Raw genomic sequence first — 20883 nt, 5'->3', positions numbered from 1 at the left:
TTAACACTGTCTGTATAATGATATTCAAGCATCCGTTGCTGCACATAAATCTTATTTTTCAACGCTTATGGAATGTCATCCATCAAGTTCAAAACTGACCTTCATTCTGTTTTCTAACACTTCTACAGAGGGTTGAGAAGGTTGTATTAAAATGATATTGAATATAAAAATCATCCAGCCACGTAAAAATCACAACCAATATCAACCCAAGAAGAAGAAATGTATCGCAAGTAAATTTTGACATTGTTTGAAGTTCGTAATCTATTACATAGTGTGATACCACCGAAAATTTATTACCATTGAAAAGGATATGCAACAGCCCTTTCCGACTCAAAATATTCTTATATTCAGTTCATAACGGTTAGCTGAGACGTAGGGTATAGAATTTCCAAAAGAGAAGTATCCCTTGTACTTAATGACATTGGAAAACAAAATAATATGGATAAACTTAATTTGTTTGGAGCAGAAGAATCATCAAGAAAAAAGACTCGCAACAAGTTCTACTCCAGTGTGGCGTATCGTAACAGATGAGAATCCATAAACACAAAGACCACTGGTAAAAATCGTCCATGTTTCCCAGGCAACAGCATCAAAAGAATGCTGTTTGGAAAAGCAACAAAGGTTACGTATACATAAAATTGAAAAGCGGCAAAGGTTATTTATATACAAGTTACTTCCATGATATATCTGTTCCACAGTTGGATATCTCAAGCAGCCAGAGAAAGAAATGGGTAATCATGCTATTTCATTTGAAGACACATCGTTTAAGTCGCCAAACATAGTGTCAATTGATTTCTGTGCGATACATCTGTTGAAACGATTAGTGAGAAACCATCGTTTTTGTACACCAGATGACTTATAGATAGCTATTAGGGAGGGATGGCGTGCTTTGGAAACAGAGCCATGAAAGCTACGCTGCAAGGCTATTAGCAAAATGTGTGGTCATCAGATAAAGTATGACCAGATGTGTCGATGTATGCTGTAACGCCGTCTTGCGACTTTCAGACAACTTTAATAGAAAATACTCAGTCTCCATACATCTGTTATAACGCCTCAATAATAGTATAAAGTGGAGTTACTGAAAATGATGCAGATCATCATAGGGCGTTAGTTTTTTTTGCCTGGAATTGTCTGAAATATTATTTCCTTGCTTTGTTGTCTTATTGTTAGCATGAAAAGACTATCAATCCGAAGACTCATGATTCGTGGCCCAGATCCACAGAAACTAGCCACACATTTTGGGGCTACGAGAAAATTATAAGAGTAATTTTGTCGGATACACAGAAATATAAAAATTCATACTATATTTGAAAGCGCCAAGTGTCTCGAAACAAAACATATATTTAGTAAACAAAATTTATTTCAATAGTTCAAATATCTCAATAATAACTCCCCCGCTAGTACAGCGGTAAGTCTACGGATTTACAACGCTAAAATCAGGTGTTCGATTCCCGTTGGTGGGCTCAGCAGATGGCCTGATGTGGCTTTGCTCTAAAAAAACACATACACACACTCAATCATAACTAGTTTATACGACTGAAAAAATTACATTTAACATTAAAAACAAAAGCACAGGTCAAAGTTAAGGACAGTCATGCGCAGATAGCCTGTTGTGTAAGTTTCCGAGAAGGTCTGAAACAAAATTATTAGTTTGTGTATAAACTTAAAACAAACCACCATTCTAGCATGTTATTTATCTAATATCTTCGAAGAAGTATGATGATTTATTAGAACACATCAATAATTTGGTATCATTTAATATTTGACTCATAAAACTATACAATGTTACTAGTCTTTTCCTTGTCTAATATTTAAACTGTACTTCAATCTGGATTACGTCATCGATATATTTAATTTTGTTGAGCTAAGTGTAAGAGAGACAGGCGTGACTTTGAGATATTTGGTAGCTGAGCGATATGGAGAAAAAAGGATTGCCAAATAACTGAATTCACATAAAAAGTGATATTGAAAATTTAATAAAATAAAAAATGTACTATTTGTAAATACAGCTAAACTACTTAAGCCGATATTATATTGTTGTTGCTGTTTTCTTTTTAACTACATATACAAAAAAGGAATAACAAATTACTAAAATGTACTTATAAAAGTCTCACTAGTTGCGTCTCCCGTTGGGACAGCGGTTAGTCTTCGAATTTACGACGCTAAAATCAGGGATCCGATTCCCCTCAGTGGACTCAGCAGTTAACCCGATGTGGCTTTGTTATAAGAAAAAACACAAACACAAACAGACGCAAACACAATCATTAGTTGGCAGCTGACTTTTTATAATGATATCAGGCTTAGCATGTCCAGATGGTTAAGGCGTTCGACTCGTTATCTGTGGGTCGCGAGTTCGAATTCCCGTCGCACCAAACATGCTTGCCCTTTCAGCCGTGGGGGCGTTATAATGGGACGGTCAATCCCGCTATTCGTTGGTAAAAGAGTAGTTTAAGAGTTGACGGTGGGTGGTGATGACTAGCTGCCTTATCTCTAGTCTCACATTGTTAAATTGGGGACGGCTAGCGCAGATAGCCCTCGTGTAGCTTTTCGCGAAATTAAAAACAAACCCAATGATATTGTTGAGACTGTAAGTAATAGAGTGCACTGACGATGGGGAGACATACAGGCGGTGAGTTTCAACTGTGTTTCAATGCATCATTGATTCTGTTTTTTAGATCTTTATTTATTTGAATGCGTCACGTGTTTCGAAACAAAATTATACATAGTAAAAAATATTTTCTAAAAAGCTCAAACGTCTGAATCATAACTGGTTTATACGACTGATAAAATTACATTTGACATTCGAAACAGAAGTACAGTGCATCTATTTGTTTTTTCTTCAAATGTAAACACAGCTAAGAAATTAAAGCAACAATCTTATAAATCTAAAATCAAAAGTAGATTCCAGTTTGAAAATCCAAACACAGATAGTACATCAGATTTGAAATCTAACGTAGTGTCAAGTTTGAATACTGTATCAGATTTGATACCCAACGTAGGGTCAAGTTGGATATTGCATTAAATTTGAAATTCAACGTTGTGTCAAGTTTGGATACTGTATTAGATTTGAAATCCAAAGTACAGTCAAGTTTGGATACTGCATTAGATTTGAAATCTAACGCAGTGTCAAGTTTGGATATTGCATTATATTTATAACCAAACGAACTGTCAAATTTGAATACTGTATTAGATGTAAAATCTAACGTAAAGTTACGTTTGCACAGTATATGAGATTTAAACTCTAAAGTAAGTTTATGCTTAAAAACTTTATTAGACTTAAAATATAAAGTAAGATTGGGATTGAACACTGTATTAGGCTTAAGAGTTAAAGTATATTAAAATTTGAATACACAGAGCATTCTTAAATCCTCCAGTCCACACGGAAAATCACATAGTTTTGAAAGAAATAGTCACTTTAATATAGTTTTAGTAAATAACGCTAATTTAGTCATAAACAATGAAACGTTTGTTCAGTACCACTTAGGCCCGGCATGGCCAGGTGGATAAGGCACTCGACTCGTAATCCGAGGGTTGCGGGTTCGAATTCCCGTCACACCAAACATGCTCGCCCTTTCAGCCGTGAGAGCGTTATAAAGTGACGGTCAATTCCACTATTCGTTGATAAAAAAGTAGCCCAAGAGTTGGCGGTGGGTGGTGGTGACTAGCTGCCTTCCCTTTAGTCTTACACTGCTAAATTAGAGACGGCTAGCGCAGATAGCCCTCGAGTAGCTTTGCGCGAAATTCAAAACAAACCAAACCAGTACCACATGCTGGCGAAAACTAAGAACTGAAATAGGTTATGCTCAAACAGGTGACAAAAGTTATAAATAATTAACTTTTTACTTCCAGAATTTCAGTTATACGCAAGAACCGTTTCAGCTTTTATGCAATAAAAAAAGAAGTATCAAAAAGTATTTGGTATTTAAAAATTTTGTATCATGTTTATGTTGAAAATATACACTGACACAAGTCATGTGCACCCATTAATACGGTTTTACACACGTTGTTTTTTGTTTACAAAATTAAACTGCAACTGTATTTAGCCAAGTTTAATCCAGGTTTTTGTTACGATAAATAAAATAAGTTTTGTACCTATGACTGTACTCTGTAGACGTTTGTTTTGGAACATTATTATGTCATGCAATAAGAAAGAGAAAAGTAACACCACTTTTGTTTATCTTTTCTGGTCTAAGATGAAGTATTGATCTAATATACTGTGTTATAAGCTCCATATAAAAGTCTGTTTTTTTTCTCCAGAAAATGTCTTGTAACATGTTTAATAGTCAGTCTTGACTAACACAAAGAAAAGTTATTTTGTGTACAAGTAATGATACTTAGAGACTACACGACTTTCACACAAATCCCCTCCAGGGTTGGCGTGGAACTAAGAGGATAGTGTTATTTTGCTCTTTTATTACTGTTTGTTGAAACCTTTTGTCCAAAAGAAGGCATGAGCTAATTGTTCACACCATTTCCATCGTGATTGTTATCATTATATGTGACGTTAAAGAAAAGGGTTGAACGGGCAACTTGTAATAAAGATAATTAGTCGATTTTCCTTTTCCAAGAACAAATGCAACAAATGCTGAAACAGTTTAGTTTGTTTTATAACAGACATAGTATAGTTTATTTGTTGCTCACAGCAATGACGAAGAAAAACATGGTGGTAAAGTTTAACATGTATGCAAATAGAAGTAATAAAAATATTAACAAGTGTTTAGTTTGAGTGCTTAAAAATTATCTGGCTATAAAAATATTCATTTAAAAATATTATCATTTAGCACTGATGCCAAGTTTATCATTAAATAAATCTTACAGAAAGTTAATTTCATTATTGACTGAAAGGTGGACCAGTACGTGCAGTACTATGGATTTAAGATTCCATGGGTCACGTTCCGTTACCGTCATTGGTTAAACATTTTGATCTGTTTTCTGGAGATGTTATTGCTTTACAATAATTCCAATAAATGTTTTGACAAAAGTATCCCGGTAAACTGTAGATGAGTGTTATTGACTAGCTGCCTTACCTCAGGCCTATCAGTACAAAAATTAGGGACTACTAGAGTACGAAATTTAATAGAAAAACAAAAGCGCAGTTGTCGAATGCTTAATTTATTTTTCTTTTCTTTTGCTCTTGTAACATAGGATACAGAGTGACATAGGAGCAGGTTACATTGAAGAAAATAATAATCACAGACACGCAGTGGAATAAATTCACGACATTTTATAATAAAAAAAAGTGTTTTGGTGTTTTATTCGTCAGAAAGATGTTGTTTCAACGCACTACAGAATTAATAAATAATAAATAGTAATATTTTAAGGGTAAGCGTGCTACACGCAATAAGTTTATCTGTAAATGTATTAATTGTGAATAGGTATCGTCTTACAAAAAACAGTTATGTTAACACCGGTCATAGAATAATCTTAATGTTAGTGATTTTGTTAGTAGTTTTTTAATTTTATATTCACATTCAATTTACATGACTCTAATCGTTTGATAAAATCACACAACTACACATGTAGCAGAAGATTGAACTATTGTATATTTATATATTTATATCTTTAAGGGTGTATGTTCTCAACTTGTGGACAATAAAGGGGCGTGTTCGTCGAAATCACACCCTTATTTTTTTAGACTGCAAGGCATTCTGATATTATTTCAAAGTATTTACGAAACTGTTTGTATTTCTAATTATTTTTAATTCTTGGTCTGACAGTCCTCTGTTTTCAAACTAGAAAAAAACAAAAATAAACAAATATAAAACAACAACAACAACCAAATATTATTTATTTACACGATGACATTCTTTAAAAAAACAGTGCTGTTCGACACCATAGAATTGGTATTTTAAAGGTATGGCCCGGCATGGCCCGGTGTGTTAAAGCGTTCGACTTCTAATCCGAGGGTCGCGGGTTCGAATCCCCGTCGCACGAAACATGCTCGCCCTTTCAGCCGTGGGGGCGTTATAATGTGACGGTCAATCCCACTATTCGTTGGTAAAAGAGTAGCCCAAGAGTTGGCGGTGGGTGGTGATGACTAGCTGCCTTCCCTCTAATCTTACACTGCTAAATTAGGGACGGCTAGCACAGATAGCCCTCGAGTAGCTTTGTGCGAAATTCAAAAAAATAAACAAAAAAACTTTAAAGGTATTTTGCGTCAAAAAATGCATAAGATTTAGACTTGATGTTTGAAGGTATACGAAACACTTTTGGACATGATAATAATGCCAATTTATTACACAATATGAATCTTCATTTACAAGATGAAGGCTGTCAGAACCGACAGTGCCCCAGTGATTAGTTGCATTTTGACTGCGAATGCAAGGATTCGTTACTTCACGTCCCGTTGCTGTCAAATGCCATTCCACACTGTGGGATCATGTGTACGATATAAGAATGACAGTCAAGTCCCACTATTTGGTCAAACAAGAGTAGCCCAGGAGCTGTCAGTGGTTGTTGTTGACCACCTGTCTTACCTCTTGTTCAGTGATTCACAAACGTTTCAGACTCGCGTACTACTTTTTTGTTAAATTCATTAGAGTTTATAAGTTTCTTTAGAGCCGAATTTACAAAAAAGGATAAAAAATTAACAAAAATTTATAGTATAACACTTATCCATTAATGCGAAGTGCTATTGTTGTTTTTTTTCTTGTACAACTAAAGAATGTTTGGTACAATTTATGTCAATTTGAAGGTGGCACGGCATTGCCAAGCGCGTTAAGGCGTGCGACTCGTAATCCGAGGGTCGCAGGTTCGCATCCCTGTCGCGCCAAACATGCTCGCCCTTTCAGCCGTGGGGGCGTGATAATGTGACTGTCAATTCCACTATTCGTTGGTAAAAGAGTAGCCCAAGAGTTGGCGGTGGGTGGTGATGACTAGCTGCCTTCCCCCTAGTCTTACACTGCAAAATTAGGGACGGTTAGCACAGATAGCCCTCGTGTAGCTTTGTGCGAAATTCAAAAAACAAACAAAAACAATTTGAAGGGAAGAAAATGCTGTTGAGTCTACACAAGTAGAGGGCGATTCTTATAAGTGGGGAGAGTAGTATGTTAATGTACGTGCACAGCTCAGATGGGGCTTATTACAGATTGTATGATTTTGTATGTTAATTATGTCGTGTACCACCGAGATTAGTTCCACGAACCACCAGTGATACGTGTTCGACAGTTTGACAGTATCTGCTCTAGTCTATCACATTGCGAAATTAGGGACCGACGACTATTCGCAGATAGCTCCTGTGTAGTTTAGCGCTGAAATTCCAAGATCAACAAACAAATAAACGAAAGTTGAAACCTTTACTCTAGAATACCAATACTCTAGAAATATAAAAGATTAACACAAGGGACGTTAATACATTTAGAGGTGAAACAAGGATTTGCAAGTTTATAAACGTCTTATGGAGAAAACTTTGTATACTTTTTACCAGTATGTGACACACATCTCACATTACCTGAATACAAAGAGTGAATGTGATTTTTTATAATTTTTACAAGTATGTGACATACAATTCACATTACCTAAATACAAAGAGAAAATGTAATTTTTTTATATTTTTAACAGTATGTAACACACATTTCACATTACCTAAGTACAAAGAGTGAATATCACTTTTAAGTTCACAATCCAATCATATCGAATTATTATTTCCTCATACTATTAAATGATGTCGGATTTTTACAATAAAAGAGATCTTACCATAACTTAATTATACAATTTTTTTTTCACAGAATTTCGACCTTTTTTGTTTTGAATTTCGTACAAAGCTACTCGAGGGCTATCTGCACTAGCCGTCCCTAATTTAGCAGTGTAAGACTAGAGGGAAGGCAACTAGTCATCACCACCCACCGCCAACTCTTGGGCTACTCTTTACCAACGAAAAGTGGGATTGACCGTCACATAATAACGCCCCTACGGCTGAAAGGACGAGCATGTTTAGTGTGACGGGATTTGAACCCGCGACCCGTGGATTACGAGTGGAACGCCTTAACACGCTTGGCCATGCCGGGCCCGTTATAAAATTACCGTTTACCCCACTCTCACACCCGAATTTTGCCCTTATAACTTATGTTGGTATAATACATATTCATCTTTATTAATTATAAGTAGATAAATTTCGAATAATATTTATTTTCTATGTTTAACATGACAATTCGACTTTACTTTGAAAATCAATAGTCCACATTTACTCAAATGTGTTTAACTTAATTTGTAAAGTCCTTATATAGATTTTAATATTCGATAATAGGTTTTATTTTTCATCAGCGGGCACAAGTAAAAATGAAGAAAAAATGATAGTTAATGCTACAAGACCGAGACATTTCTGTATCGACCAAAAAACACTCCAAAGTCTAGGTTAAAAATATTATCAGTGAATACTAATCTCTTATACAGTTAATAAAAATTTGAAATTCATATTTTCTCAAGAAATATTAATTTATGTCGGAAATATTAAACTTTTTAAAAAGTTTATTTCTAAATTTATTCATTTTAAATTAATCTTTGATGACCTTTAGAACATACTTCGTGTGTTGAGTGCGTGTGTCTTTTTTATAGCAAAGCCACATCGGGCTATCTGCTCTATCCACCAAGGAGAATCGAACCCATGATTTTAGCATTATAAATCCCTACACTTACCGCTGTCCTAGGAGGAGAACTCGTAGGTTGAATGGTTAAGCCTAAATATACTTTAATCACAAGGATTACATGGAAGGTATTCAAAATTGATGATGCCTGTAAACGTAAGAATTACGAAAAATAATATAAATTATATTTCACGCAGTTTGACACTAACATACATATATATTTTTTATTTGGTAATTTTCTAAAGTAAAACTGTACAATGCTCAACTTTAAGGTTGCTATAAACAAAATAAAAATGCATTACAAAATATTTTAAAAATTATAAATCAAGCACAGTGTTATATTTATTTAATAAAATTAAAGAAAGAAACAATCTTCTGAAAAACAACAACAACAGAAGGTTGATTAAACTGGTTTAAAAGTTTTTGCAAAACAAATCCTCTGGCGTAAAAATACTTATCCTGATTAAAATAACAATTAAATATGAAAGAAATGTTTATCAAAATAAAAGTATATTTTTACTCAATATTTTAGTTGAAAATAAATCTTTTTCGAAAGACACAGTATTCATATGCTTGAGGATTTGCAGAAAATTCTTTATAGCGATGAAAGCTGATTGCTAACTTTTGTCATGCATAAAATCTTTTGTATTATGCAATGGTTTATTTCGTAATAATTTTGAGAACACAAAAGAAACGGCAATGAACGTATCAAAACTATACCGAAATCAGTAATATTTACTTTTTCATTTTGAAATTTCTTAAACATTTCTTACATTTCAAAGTGCATTTCTTGCCCATTTTTCTCTGTAATTTGAAAACATATATTTTCAATTATTGTTAATTGTATTAATTAAAAAACTCAATACAGACAGTCTGTTTTGCGTTTAATCTCGCACGCACGATGTCTGTTTTTTTCTCACTGATTTGCTTGTTTCATTAATTGTAGTAACATAAGTATTACGAGATCATACATTGATGTGTTATTATTCACTGTTATCGCTCACCAAGTTTCGTAGCAGCCTTGAAGACCATCATCTCGTGCTAAGCATCAACTGTCTGAAATAATTAAAGTTATTAACCCACCAATGTATCAGGTAATCAATCCATTTTCTTACAATTATAACCAAAACAGGAAATATGGTTTCTTTACGATCGATTTTAAATATTGAACTTCAATGTCTGATATTGTTTAAATATTAAACTTCAAAGTTTAAAGCTTCCAATCAAGTAGAACCTACGAGCTAATTATCCACATTCTCAAGAATTTTGTCTTAAAAATCGAATTCAATTTACATTTAGTTTTTCGGCATTGCCATGTAAGATCTCATGTTTCACGATAGCTCAAACTGCTTTAAATCAATAACGTTCTATTTATCATCATAAATGCATATAAGAAATATCACAAATTTTAAATAAGAGTGATATAATACATATCTATCCATATGTTGAGATAACTGGACTTCAAGCCTTAGATAGTATACATGTCTTTAAATCAATTGTTTTAAAATTATAGCCGGCTATGTATAGTAAACCTGAGAGATAGGAAAAATTAAAACCATATTTACATCAACAAAGTTTACAAAGATGATATATACGGACAATTTTGTATCTAACTAGACGTGTATTTTAACATTGTTTTAACATATAAATCATTAACGACGATAATATTAAAGGTTAAAAAAAAACATTGTTTCTAACAAAACAAAACACAACAATATTAGTTACCTATGAGATTTAAAATTTCATCCTATTGTACATCGAGACATATCTGTAGAATTAGCCGAGTTTTATAGGTTAAGCATTGTTTTAAATACACCGTTGTGGATCGTAAACAACCAAGACAGCGATCACTTGTTTATTTTGTTGTAGATAAGCTCACCACGGGTATCGACACCTGGTTTATAACATTGTAAATCTCAAGACACACCACTATGCCACTAGGGGGCGCAGGCAAGAGAGCGATAACTTGAAGATCTCTGATACTAATCTGTGGTTATCTGGGAAAACGAATTTAACATTATGAAAAAATATAACTATATATAAATTATTTCCTCGGAGATTATTCAAAGGTCATGATGTTGTTCCGTGTTTTTTTATTAACACTGATTGAGAACCAAAGTTAGCAATAATGCACTAGCAAAGTAAAATAAACAAAACTGCTAAATTTAAAGCCCTGGATAAGGTTTAAGAATCGTAACAAATATAAAAATATTATTATGAAATAAGAGTAAGGTGTTTATTACACATTTTATTTTATAATCGGTTAATGGTAATATATACATATTAACTGTAACTTTTGATCCTTTTCACGATATAGAAACAAGCAAAATAACCTGTTGTAATGTGAACACTAGTTTAACAATTTATAATAATGAAAATATATAGGTGACAGGAAGGAAATAATTTGGTAACTGTAAAATATAACCTTCTAAGTGTATTAGCGGAGCTGATAAATTTACATATTTAGTTATGTAAAAATTGTCAAGGCAGTAAATTAATGTCTCCTATCGGAATGAGCTTGTCTGTTTATGTTTTAGTAATTTTGTATGTTACAGATAAGGAAAAGCTATTAAGGTTGTCTACATCCATAGTTTTGAACTACTACTCAGAGTTAGATACCCAGTTAACAACATTTGCCATCCACCATCTATGTCAAGGGATTGACTGGCAACTCTTATAACGTAGCGGGAATAGTTTGCATTATTGAACGAAGTGGAATGCCACTTAGCTTGATACCCCTGAAATCCAGAGATCTATTACATGGCTAATCTGTGTCATATTTATAGGTTTTAGTGTAGAAAGCGACAATATTTATAAAATGTCAAATAAGATACAGTTTTTCTTTCTTTTAGTTGTACATGCTAGCTTTTACAAGGAGTTGTTGTGGAAATACCCTGATATATATTAGTATATATGAATCACTTTTCTGGCACTTCTGTGAAAAATTTATGATTTGTTACTTTCGAAACGTAGCATTCAGCCCTCCGTGAAGTAATTCCTAATTTATTAATAGTCTTATCAGAAGAAAATGCCTGTTTTATTTCTGAGCTTGCAAGCCTTTAAGGGTTCTTTTTACATCAAACTTCATGCATAGAACAGTTAATAGATCCTATTAAAGGTGGGATGTATGAAACATGAAATTTCATGGATATACCTATAAACAGGCCATTCTTACATGGGGTCTATAAAATATAAAACTTCATGTATACAGTAGTTAACAGGTTGTTCTTACATGGGGTGTATAAAATATGATACTTCATGCATACAGTAGTTAACAGGTTGTTCTTACACGGGATGTATAAAATATGATACTTCATGTATACAGTAGTTAACAGGTTGTTCTTACATGGGGTGTATAAAATATGATACTTCATGTATACAGTAGTTAACAGGTTGTTCTTACATGGAGTGTATAAAATATGATACTTCATGCATACAGTAGTTAACAGGTTGTTCTTACACGGGATGTATAAAATATGATACTTCATGTATACAGTAGTTAACAGGTTGTTCTTACATGGGGTGTATAAAATATGATACTTCATGTATACAGTAGTTAACAAGTTGTTCTTACATGGGGTGTATAAAATATGATACTTCATGCATACAGTAGTTAACAGGTTGTTCTTACACGGGATGTATAAAATATGATACTTCATGTATACAGTAGTTAACAGGTTGTTCTTACATGGGATGTATAAAATATGATACTTCATGTATACAGTAGTTAACAGGTTGTTCTTACACGGGATGTATAAAATATGATACTTCATGTATACAGTAGTTAACAGGTTATTCTTACACGGGATGTATAAAATATGATGCTTCATGCATACAGTAGTTAACAGGTTGTTCTTACACGGGATGTATAAAATATGATACTTCATGTATACAGTAGTTAACAGATTGTTCTTACACGGGATGTATAAAATATGATACTTCATGTATACAGTAGTTAACAGATTGTTCTTACATGGTGTGTATAAAATATGATACTTCATGCATACAGTAGTTAACAGGTTGTTCTTACACGGGATGTATAAAATATGATACTTCATGTGTACAGTAGTTAACAGGTTGTTCTTACATGGGATGTATAAAATATGATACTTCATGTATACAGTAGTTAACAGGTTGTTCTTACACGGGATGTATAAAATATGATACTTCATGTATACAGTAGTTAACAGGTTGTTCTTACACGGATGTATAAAATATGATACTTCATGTATACAGTAGTTAACAGGTTGTTCTTACACGGGATGTATAAAATATGATACTTCATGTATACAGTAGTTAACAGGTTGTTCTTACATGGGGTGTATAAAATATGATACTTCATGTATACAGTAGTTAACAGGTTGTTCTTACACGAGATGTATAAAATATGATACTTCATGTATACAGTAGTTAACAGGTTGTTCTTACACGGGATGTATAAAATATGATACTTCATGTATGCAGTAGTTAACAGGTTGCTCTTACACGGATGTATAAAATATGATACTTCATGTATACAATAGTTAACAGGTTGTTCTTACACGGGATGTATAAAATATGATACTTCATGTATACAGTAGTTAACAGGTTGTTCTTACATGGGGTGTATAAAATATGATACTTCATGCATACAGTAGTTAACAGGTTGTTCTTACATGGGATGTATAAAATATGATACTTCATGCATACAGTAGTTAACAGGTTGTTCTTACATGGGATGTATAAAATATGATACTTCATGTACACAGTAGTTAACAGGTTGTTCTTACACGGGATTTATAAAACATAAAACTTCACGTACACAATAATTGATATTAAGTTCTTTTCCAAATATTTATATATTATGTATATTCCATGGTAGTACAGTACACGCTGTTAATTCCTTTAGAAAAACAATTCTCGACATTTTAATAACTTGTAAACTTTTATCAATCTTGTTTAGCAGAATTTTATATGTCAGAAGGGTTATCTAGAAAGATACTGTGTTTCTCATGGCTAATACAAAATTATCAACTTACTATGAGCACCAGAAGCACCCTAATAGTAAATGTATACAGAACAATACGGCATTGAATTTTCTTCTAAATTCATGTAAACAAATAAAATATAAATTAATAAATAATAAATAGTAATATTTTAAGGGTAAGCATGCGACACGCAATAAGTTTATCTGTAAATGTATTAATTGTGAATAGGTATCGTCTTACAAAAAACAGTTATGTTAACACCGGTCATAGAATAATCTTAATGTTAGTGATTTTGTTAGTAGTTTTTTAATTTTATATTCACATTCAATTTACATGACTCTAATCGTTTGATAAAATCACACAACTACACATGTAGCAGAAGATAGAACTATTGTATATTTATATATTTATATCTTTAAGGGTGTATGTTCTCAACTTGTGGACAATAAAGGGGCGTGTTCGTCGAAATCACACCCTTATTTTTTTAGACTGCAAGGCATTCTGATATTATTTCAAAGTATTTACGAAACTGTTTGTATTTCTAATTATTTTTAATTCTTGGTCTGACAGTCCTCTGTTTTCAAACTAGAAAAAAACAAAAATAAACAAATATAAAACAACAACAACAACTAAATATTATTTATTTACACGATGACATTCTTTAAAAAACTAGTGCTGTTCGACACCATAGAATTGGTATTTTAAAGGTATGGCCCGGCATGGCCCAGTGTGTTAAGGCGTTCGACTTGTAATCCGAGGGTCGCGGGTTCGAATCCCCGTCGCACGAAACATGCTCGCCCTTTCAGCCGTGGGGGCGTTATAATGTTTCGGTCAATCCCACTATTCGTTGGTAAAAGAGTAGCCCAAGAGTTGGCGGTAGGTGGTGATGACTAGCTGCCTTCCCTCTAATCTTACACTGCTAAATTAGGGACGGCTAGCACAGATAGCCCTCGAGTAGCTTTGTGCGAAATTCAAAAAAATAAACAAAAAAACTTTAAAGGTATTTTGCGTCAAAAAATGCATAAGATTTAGACTTGATGTTTGAAGGTATACGAAACACTTTTGGACATGATAATAATGCCAATTTATTACACAATATGAATCTTCATTTACAAGATGAAGGCTGTCAGAACCGACAGTGCCCCAGTGATTAGTTGCATTTTGACTGCGAATGCAAGGATTCGTTACTTCACGTCCCGTTGCTGTCAAATGCCATTCCACACTGTGGGATCATGTGTACGATATAAGAATGACAGTCAAGCCCCACTATTTGGTCAAACAAGAGTAGCCCAGCAGCTGTCAGTGGTTGTTGTTGACCACCTGTCTTACCTCTTGTTCAGTGATTCACAAACGTTTCAGACTCGCGTACTACTTTTTTGTTAAATTCATTAGAGTTTATAAGTTTCTTTAGAGCCGAATTTACAAAAAAGGATAAAAAATTAACAAAAATTTATAGTATAACACTTATCCATTAATGCGAAGTGCTATTGTTGTTTTTTTTCTTGTACAACTAAAGAATGTTTGGTACAATTTATGTCAATTTGAAGGTGGCACGGCATTGCCAAGCGCGTTAAGGCGTGCGACTCGTAATCCGAGGGTCGCAGGTTCGCATCCCTGTCGCGCCAAACATGCTCGCCCTTTCAGCTGTGGGGGCGTGATAATGTGACTGTCAATTCCACTATTCGTTGGTAAAAGAGTAGCCCAAGAGTTGGCGGTGGGTGGTGATGACTAGCTGCCTTCCCTCTAGTCTTACACTGCAAAATTAGGGACGGTTAGCACAGATAGCCCTCGTGTAGCTTTGTGCGAAATTCAAAAAACAAACAAAAACAATTTGAAGGGAAGAAAATGCTGTTGAGTCTACACAAGTAGAGGGCGATTCTTATAATTGGGGAGAGTAGTATGTTAATGTACGTGCACAGCTCAGATGGGGCTTATTACAGATTGTATGATTTTGTGTGTTAATTATGTCGTGTACCACCGAGATTAGTTCCACGAACCACCAGTGATACGTGTTCGACAGTTTGACAGTATCTGCTCTAGTCTATCACATTGCGAAATTAGGGACCGACGACTATTCGCAGATAGCTCCTGTGTAGTTTAGCGCTGAAATTCCAAGATCAACAAACAAATAAACGAAAGTTGAAACCTTTACTCTAGAATACCAATACTCTAGAAATATAAAAGATTAACACAAGGGACGTTAATACATTTAGAGGTGAAACAAGGATTTGCAAGTTTATAAACGTCTTATGGAGAAAACTTTGTATAATTTTTACCAGCATGTGACACACATCTCACATTACCTGAATACAAAGAGTGAATGTGATTTTTTATAATTTTTACAAGTATGTGACATACAATTCACATTACCTAAATACAAAGAGAAAATGTAATTTTTTTATATTTTTAACAGTATGTAACACACATTTCACATTACCTAAGTACAAAGAGTGAATATCACTTTTAAGTTCACAATCCAATCACATCGAATTATTATTTCCTCATACTATTAAATGATGTCGGATTTTTACAATAAAAGAGATCTTACCATAACTTAATTATACAATTTTTTTTTCACAGAATTTCGACCTTTTTTGTTTTGAATTTCGTACAAAGCTACTCGAGGGCTATCTGCACTAGCCGTCCCTAATTTAGCAGTGTAAGACTAGAGGGAAGGCAACTAGTCATCACCACCCACCGCCAACTCTTGGGCTACTCTTTTACCAACGAAAAGTGGGATTGACCGTCACATAATAACGCCCCTACGGCTGAAAGGACGAGCATGTTTAGTGTGACGGGGATTTGAACCCGCGACCCGTGGATTACGAGTGGAACGCCTTAACACGCTTGGCCATGCCGGGCCCGTTATAAAATTACCGTTTACCCCACTCTCACACCCGAATTTTGCCCTTATAACTTATGTTGGTATAATACATATTCATCTTTATTAATTATAAGTAGATAAATTTCGAATAATATTTATTTTCTATGTTTAACATGACAATTCGACTTTACTTTGAAAATCAATAGTCCACATTTACTCAAATGTGTTTAACTTAATTTGTAAAGTCCTTATATAGATTTTAATATTCGATAATAGGTTTTATTTTTCATCAGCGGGCACAAGTAAAAATGAAGAAAAAATGATAGTTAATGCTACAAGACCGAGACATTTCTGTATCGACCAAAAAACACTCCAAAGTCTAGGTTAAAAATATTATCAGTGAATACTAATCTCTTATACAGTTAATAAAAATTTGAAATTCATATTTTCTCAAGAAATATTAATTTATGTCGGAAATATTAAACTTTTTAAAAAGTTTATTTCTAAATTTATTCATTTTAAATTAATCTTTGATGACCTTTAGAACATACTTCGTGTGTTGAGTGCGTGTGTCTTTTTTATAGCAAAGCCACATCGGGCTATCTGCTCTATCCACCAAGGAGAATCGAACCCATGATTTTAGCATTATAAATCCCTACACTTACCGCTGTCCTAGGAGGAGAACTCGTAGGTTGAATGGTTAAGCCTAAATATACTTTAATCACAAGGATTACATGGAAGGTATTCAAAATTGATGATGCCTGTAAACGTAAGAATTACGAAAAATAATATAAATTATATTTCACGCAGTTTGACACTAACATACATATATATTTTTTATTTGGTAATTTTCTAAAGTAAAACTGTACAATGCTCAACTTTAAGGTTGCTATAAACAAAATAAAAATGCATTACAAAATATTTTAAAAATTATAAATCAAGCACAGTGTTATATTTATTTAATAAAATTAAAGAAAGAAACAATCTTCTGAAAAACAACAACAACAGAAGGTTGATTAAACTGGTTTAAAAGTTTTTGCAAAACAAATCCTCTGGCGTAAAAATACTTATCCTGATTAAAATAACAATTAAATATGAAAGAAATGTTTATCAAAATAAAAGTATATTTTTACTCAATATTTTAGTTGAAAATAAATCTTTTTCGAAAGACACAGTATTCATATGCTTGAGGATTTGCAGAAAATTCTTTATAGCGATGAAAGCTGATTGCTAACTTTTGTCATGCATAAAATCTTTTGTATTATGCAATGGTTTATTTCGTAATAATTTTGAGAACACAAAAGAAACGGCAATGAACGTATCAAAACTATACCGAAATCAGTAATATTTACTTTTTCATTTTGAAATTTCTTAAACATTTCTTACATTTCAAAGTGCATTTCTTGCCCATTTTTCTCTGTAATTTGAAAACATATATTTTCAATTATTGTTAATTGTATTAATTAAAAAACTCAATACAGACAGTCTGTTTTGCGTTTAATCTCGCACGCACGATGTCTGTTTTTTCTCACTGATTTGCTTGTTTCATTAATTGTAGTAACATAAGTATTACGAGATCATACATTGATGTGTTATTATTCACTGTTATCGCTCACCAAGTTTCGTAGCAGCCTTGAAGACCATCATCTCGTGCTAAGCATCAACTGTCTGAAATAATTAAAGTTATTAACCCACCAATGTATCAGGTAATCAATCCATTTTCTTACAATTATAACCAAAACAGGAAATATGGTTTCTTTACGATCGATTTTAAATATTGAACTTCAATGTCTGATATTGTTTAAATATTAAACTTCAAAGTTTAAAGCTTCCAATCAAGTAGAACCTACGAGCTAATTATCCACATTCTCAAGAATTTTGTCTTAAAAATCGAATTCAATTTACATTTAGTTTTCGGCATTGCCATGTAAGATCTCATGTTTCACGATAGCTCAAACTGCTTTAAATCAATAACGTTCTATTTATCATCATAAATGCATATAAGAAATATCACAAATTTTAAATAAGAGTGATATAATACATATCTATCCATATGTTGAGATAACTGGACTTCAAGCCTTAGATAGTATACATGTCTTTAAATCAATTGTTTTAAAATTATAGCCGGCTATGTATAGTAAACCTGAGAGATAGGAAAAATTAAAACCATATTTACATCAACAAAGTTTACAAAGATGATATATACGGACAATTTTGTATCTAACTAGACGTGTATTTTAACATTGTTTTAACATATAAATCATTAACGACGATAATATTAAAGGTTAAAAAAAAACATTGTTTCTAACAAAACAAAACACAACAATATTAGTTACCTATGAGATTTAAAATTTCATCCTATTGTACATCGAGACATATCTGTAGAATTAGCCGAGTTTTATAGGTTAAGCATTGTTTTAAATACACCGTTGTGGATCGTAAACAACCAAGACAGCGATCACTTGTTTATTTTGTTGTAGATAAGCTCACCACGGGTATCGACACCTGGTTTATAACATTGTAAATCTCAAGACACACCACTATGCCACTAGGGGGCGCAGGCAAGAGAGCGATAACTTGAAGATCTCTGATACTAATCTGTGGTTATCTGGGAAAACGAATTTAACATTATGAAAAAATATAACTATATATAAATTATTTCCTCGGAGATTATTCAAAGGTCATGATGTTGTTCCGTGTTTTTTTATTAACACTGATTGAGAACCAAAGTTAGCAATAATGCACTAGCAAAGTAAAATAAACAAAACTGCTAAATTTAAAGCCCTGGATAAGGTTTAAGAATCGTAACAAATATAAAAATATTATTATGAAATAAGAGTAAGGTGTTTATTACACATTTTATTTTATAATCGGTTAATGGTAATATATACATATTAACTGTAACTTTTGATCCTTTTCACGATATAGAAACAAGCAAAATAACCTGTTGTAATGTGAACACTAGTTTAACAATTTATAATAATGAAAATATATAGGTGACAGGAAGGAAATAATTTGGTAACTGTAAAATATAACCTTCTAAGTGTATTAGCGGAGCTGATAAATTTACATATTTAGTTATGTAAAAATTGTCAAGGCAGTAAATTAATGTCTCCTATCGGAATGAGCTTGTCTGTTTATGTTTTAGTAATTTTGTATGTTACAGATAAGGAAAAGCTATTAAGGTTGTCTACATCCATAGTTTTGAACTACTACTCAGAGTTAGATACCCAGTTAACAACATTTGCCATCCACCATCTATGTCAAGGGATTGACTGGCAACTCTTATAACGTAGCGGGAATAGTTTGCATTATTGAACGAAGTGGAATGCCACTTAGCTTGATACCCCTGAAATCCAGAGATCTATTACATGGCTAATCTGTGTCATATTTATAGGTTTTAGTGTAGAAAGCGACAATATTTATAAAATGTCAAATAAGATACAGTTTTTCTTTCTTTTAGTTGTACATGCTAGCTTTTACAAGGAGTTGTTGTGGAAATACCCTGATATATATTAGTATATATGAATCACTTTTCTGGCACTTCTGTGAAAAATTTATGATTTGTTACTTTCGAAACGTAGCATTCAGCCCCCCGTGAAGTAATTCCTAATTTATTAATAGTCTTATCAGAAGAAAATGCCTGTTTTATTTCTGAGCTTGCAAGCCTTTAAGGGTTCTTTTTACATCAAACTTCATGCATAGAACAGTTAATAGATCCTATTAAAGGTGGGATGTATGAAACATGAAATTTCATGGATATACCTATAAACAGGCCATTCTTACATGGGGTCTATAAAATATAAAACTTCATGTATACAGTAGTTAACAGGTTGTTCTTACATGGGGTGTATAAAATATGATACTTCATGCATACAGTAGTTAACAGGTTGTTCTTACACGGGATGTATAAAATATGATACTTCATGTATACAGTAGTTAACAGGTTGTTCTTACATGGGGTGTATAAAATATGATACTTCATGTATACAGTAGTTAACAAGTTGTTCTTACATGGGGTGTATAAAATATGATACTTCATGCATACAGTAGTTAACAGGTTGTTCTTACACGGGATGTATAAAATATGATACTTCATGTATACAGTAGTTAACAGGTTGTTCTTACATGGGATGTATAAAATATGATACTTCATGTATACAGTAGTTAACAGGTTGTTCTTACACGGGATGTATAAAATATGATACTTCATGTATACAGTAGTTAACAGGTTATTCTTACACGGGATGTATAAAATATGATGCTTCATGCATACAGTAGTTAACAGGTTGTTCTTACACGGGATGTATAAAATATGATACTTCATGTATACAGTAGTTAACAGATTGTTCTTACACGGGATGTATAAAATATGATACTTCATGTATACAGTAGTTAACAGATTGTTCTTACATGGTGTGTATAAAATATGATACTTCATGCATACAGTAGTTAACAGGTTGTTCTTACACGGGATGTATAAAATATGATACTTCATGTATAAAATATG

The 20883-nt window shown here is 33.0% G+C and overlaps 2 long non-coding RNA genes across 2 annotated transcripts; both read right to left on the bottom strand.

Annotated features, from left to right (window-relative positions):
* Nucleotides 1–5252: 5252 nt before the first annotated feature.
* On the bottom strand, nucleotides 5253–10424 carry LOC143227228 (uncharacterized). Its single transcript, XR_013014948.1, has 4 exons — nucleotides 10308–10424; nucleotides 9587–9638; nucleotides 8635–8730; nucleotides 5253–5732 (listed from the first exon to the last, which is right to left on the bottom strand). It is a non-coding gene; the product is annotated as an uncharacterized LOC143227228 (long non-coding RNA).
* Nucleotides 10425–13977: 3553 nt separating this feature from the next.
* Nucleotides 13978–18826, bottom strand: LOC143227227 (uncharacterized). The gene is made up of 4 exons (XR_013014947.1): nucleotides 18710–18826; nucleotides 17990–18041; nucleotides 17039–17134; nucleotides 13978–14134 (listed from the first exon to the last, which is right to left on the bottom strand). It is a non-coding gene; the product is annotated as an uncharacterized LOC143227227 (long non-coding RNA).
* Nucleotides 18827–20883: the final 2057 nt, after the last annotated feature.

Source organism: Tachypleus tridentatus, chromosome 9 (assembly GCF_004210375.1).
Source record: "Tachypleus tridentatus isolate NWPU-2018 chromosome 9, ASM421037v1, whole genome shotgun sequence".
Classification (NCBI taxonomy): Eukaryota; Metazoa; Arthropoda; class Merostomata; order Xiphosura; family Limulidae; genus Tachypleus; species Tachypleus tridentatus.
This window is presented reverse-complemented; position numbering and strand designations above follow the sequence as displayed.